We start from the raw sequence: 4,381 nt of genomic DNA, 5'->3' as shown, positions 1-4,381 counted from the left end.
TACATCCGCTTCTCTTTCCGTGGGCAGAACGCAGTCGTTTTCATTTTTATTGCCTCTTTTCTCTCCTCCGCCCATCCTCAGCATTGCACACTGTCACGGAGTGTGGGGGGACTCAGGGCCCTGCACCCCCGGCGTCCTGCGATTCACCAGGACTCTCAGCCAGCCAGTAAAGCAGAAGGTTTATTTAGTCAACAGGAATACAGTCCAAGACAGGCCTTGCAGGCACAGACAACAGGATACCCCACAGTTAGGTCCATCTTGGGGTCCTTGGGCACCCCAGCTCCCCCTCCGGAGGTCAGAGCCCTCCCTGCCTCCCAGCCACCTCACCAGCCAGCTTCCCAGACCCTGCCTTCAGCGACCCCTCCCCCAGCCTTTGTTCAGTTTCCCGGGCAAAGGTGTCACCTGGCCCCAGCCCCCTCCTGGGTTCTCATGTTACAGGCTCAGGTAGTCTCCGTAGGTCAGTCTCCCATCCCCCCATTGCAGACCATCCCAGCCACACTCCCCTGTCAGCATTCACAGACCACATTAAGAACAGTCTCAGTTCGTCACACACACCCATATTACGGTAGCACCAGAAGGTCTCGATCAGGATCAGCCTTAGCTACGCTAGGTGCTGGATAAACAGACCAAAAGATCCAGCGTCTGGCTTACAATCTAGAGACAAGTCACCCAGCCCAACTGATGCAGACTTTAACCACAGCTGTTGCAATAAGAAGAGTTTTGACTAGGGGAGGAGATGGGATCAGAGTGGTTAGATGACTAGATTGGAATCAGGACTCCTGGGTTCTCTCCCCAGCTCTCGGAGGGGAGTGGAGTCTAGTGGGTTAGAGCAGGGGGGGATGGGATCCAGGACGCCTGGGTTCTCTCCCCGGCTCTGGGAGGGGAGTGGAGTCTAGTGGTTAGAGCAGGGGGGGATGGGATCCAGGACGTCTGGGTTCTCTCCCCGGCTCTGGGAGGGGAATGGAGTCTAGTGGGTTAGAGCAGGGTGGGCTGGGAGCCAGGACTCCTGGGTTCTCTCCTCAGCTCTGGGAGGGTAGTGGGGGCTAGCAGTTAGAGCAGAGAACGTGAGGTGCAATTGCGATTTGGAGATGAGAAACAACGTCAGGGCTCCTGGGTTTCACGTCTTCTGCTGTAGCCACCAGACCCCAAAACTTAGCAAGGGGGAGAACCCCTCAGCCTCACCTGTGGAATATGGGGGTGCCCGGTGCTGGGTACAGGCTGCAGGCACGGTAGGAGAGCAAAGGAAAAGAGCAGCAGCTGTCTCCGCATTGGCATGATGAGTCCCCGCAGCTCCGCCGAGAAGCACCAACCTCTGAGATCTCTTTTTTGGACGCACTTTTTAAAGCTTGACGGGTTTCCCCCCCCCCGCACCTCTCAATGTAGCATTCATGCGGACACAAGCTGGGATTGTCCGCCCCGCGGAGGCTGGAGGGAGGCCAGGCCTTCGCTCTCCCCTCTGTCAGATGAAACGAAAACAAAATGTTCAGGCCAGTCCGTGCCCTGGGTTAGAAAGGAAAGAAATGCGAGGGAGCCCGCGGCTAGGTCAGCAGGAGCCAGAGCCCGGTGGAAAAGGAGCTGGCCCCGCGTGCCTGGCTGGCCTGAGCGCCACGCTCAGGAATGGGTCCGGCTCAAGGGTTGCAGGTGTGAAGGATTTCCTCGGAGGAGCCCCGGGGATTTCACACCAGTTAGATCCCCGTGATCCACGAGGGCGTTTCTTCCCATGGGACTGCTGGGATCATCCAGTCTGCCCTCCCGCACAGCCCAGGCCAGAGGACTGCCCCCCACAAAGGTTGGATGACTGGGGGAAAGGGTTGGGGGCCCTTCTTCTCTAGAGGGCGCCAGCCCCCATCAAGCCCTAGGGCGGGGACTGGCTGGCTCAGGGAGGTGGGGAATGGGGCCTTTCCCCTCTAGGGGGCACCGGCTCCCATCCAGCCCCAGGACAGGGGATCAGCTACTGGAGACCCTTCAAGTTCACGAGCCAGAGGACGTCAGAATTGCCGGGGTTACTTCTTGTGACGCTGATTTCCCAAAGCTGCAAAGGGGATCAACCGTGGAGAAAACGCCCGGCGTTGCGATTAACGCGAGATTCTGGGTTTGGCTGCAATGGAGGGGGAGGGAAGCCAGGCAGCTCCGGCTAGGTCGGGCCATAGAGCTAACCGTGCTAACCACCCAGCCCAGAGGAGGCGCCGGGATCCAGTGGCTGGCGGGGCTGGAGTGGAAGCCAGGACATGTGGGTTCTGTTCCTGGCTCTTGCCCTTCCGCTCTCTGGGTCACTGGGGAGAGAACCCAGGAGTCTGGGCCCCCAGTTTCCCCCTCCTCTAACCACTAGACCCCACTCCCATAGCCAGCTTCCAATCCCGCCCCCTTCCTCGGGGGGCTGGATTGGGACAGGAGCAAAGTGGAGGTGAAGGGCTGTCGGTTTCTCCCGAGCATCCCACAGCTGCTGTCTTTGGAGTAACCAGCCCCCGGACAGATGGGCGACCGGAATTCCCAAGTGCCTGCCGAGTGGGGGTGGGCTGGGCCAGTCTTGCTGAAGATTCGGTCCGATTTCTCAGGGCTGCATTCAGCATCACCCAGCCGAGGCCCTGGCCCCCTCGAGCAGCTCTCTGGGCCGGCCCTTCCCCTCCACGCTGGCCAGCCCCCCAGCTCTGATGCCCATTGTAAACTGAGGCACGGGGCTTCTGTGGCAGAACTGGGCGCTGTCCCAGGCTGGATCGTAAGCTCTTTGGGACAGCGACTGTCGTTAATTGTCTGTGCAGCGCCCGGCGTGACAGGGCCCCGATCCTGGTCAGGGGGTGTCTGTGCAGCACTGTGCCTGGCGTAACAGGGGCCCCGAGGTCAGGTGGGGGCATTTCTACCATAACAACAACAAGGTCTTTTTAAAACAATCTAAAGCTGGGGCATTACTTTTTGTAGGACCCACACAAACAAATCCCTCTACGGAGAAAGAAACAAACCAGAGGGAAGGCCCGGATTTTTACCAGGGAGGGCTGTTAATCCTCGGAAGAACTCACCTAGGGACAGGGTGGATTGCCCGTCTCTGGATGTCTTTTAATCAGGACTGGGTGTGGAAGATCCATGAGAAGCAATGGGCGCTATCCCAGGATAAATGCTGGACATTCTCCGGCCCGTGTCACCCTGGGCAGATTGACTCCTTGCAGTGTTGGGATCCCCTCCAGAGCTGCACCGATCCCTCGAGGTGGTGGAAGCTAAGCAAGGAAATTAACAAATACGGAGCCAGAGCCTTTCTTGGCCCGGCCCGGCTGTTTACATCAGCCTCTGCCAAAGAGGAGAGGGCCAAGGCTCAGTGAAAAGGCTTCTTCTTTCTTTTGGAAAAAGTCAGAATAACAAAACCAAGGATTCTGGAGCCACAAAAAAGAGGGCCTTGGAAAGAAGCTGAAGGAAGCGGGAAGGGACGACCCGGACCCGTGAAAGAAATCAGTCATTGACAGGGGAAATGTTATGCCTGTGCTGGTGTCTTGGTTATTTATACGAGCGGAGGGTTTGGAATTCACCCCAGACCAGAGCCGTGCAGGCTGAAAATACCCAGTTTTTAGTCCCAGGGGGCTGGTGACCAAATGTTTTGCATTTCCATGGCACAAACTCCAGCAGAAATCAGGCTCCCATCATGCCAGGCGCTGCCCAGACCCCGACTGAGATCAGGGCCCCCCATGGTGCCAGGCGCTGCATAGATGCCCGTCACCAACAGGTGCCCCTTGTGCCAGGTACTACTGAGATTGGTGCCCTCACTGTGCCTGACGCTGCACAGATCCCAAACGAAAGCAGAGCCTGATCATGCCAGTCACTGTACATACGCACACTAAGAGACAGTCCCAAACCTGACCACCTAAATAGCCAAAGGCTATTTCAACCCATTGGCCAGGTGGGGAAACTGAGGCCCATGGAGACACTCCTCCCGATCTTCTGGATCCCCTTCCAGATCACCCGTCAGCCTTCTGAGAACTCTCTCCCCTGGGGTCAGGGAGGGGAGAGGGTTCTTCTCATACCAGAAATAAGATGGCAAGGGGGGGCGATCCTCACAGGAGCGGCCCATGCCAGGGGATCCAACGGAAGGCGGAGCAAAGGCCCATCCACCTGCACCTGGGGGCTGGAGAACGCTGCCCGTCGTGGGCTTGGCTGAACCGGCTCCCAGCTCGGCGGATCCTGACCTGGTTTGGTTTCGGTCGCTCCTTATTTCGCTTGCCCACCGGCGGCGGTGGCTGGCACCAGCAGAGGCAACGGGTGGCCTTTACCCTGTCAAAGCTGCAACCCCGACAGGGTCGATCAGCCCAGCTGTGCGAGGCGAGGCTGGGAGCCAGGACGCCTGGGTTCTCTCCCCGGCTCTGGGAGGGGAGTGGGGGCTGGTGGTTAGAGCAGGGGG

The sequence above is a fragment of the Terrapene carolina genome, unplaced genomic scaffold (genome assembly GCF_002925995.2).
Source record: "Terrapene carolina triunguis isolate 2854851 unplaced genomic scaffold, T_m_triunguis-2.0 Scaffold34446, whole genome shotgun sequence".
Classification (NCBI taxonomy): Eukaryota; Metazoa; Chordata; order Testudines; family Emydidae; genus Terrapene; species Terrapene triunguis.
This window is presented reverse-complemented; position numbering follows the sequence as displayed.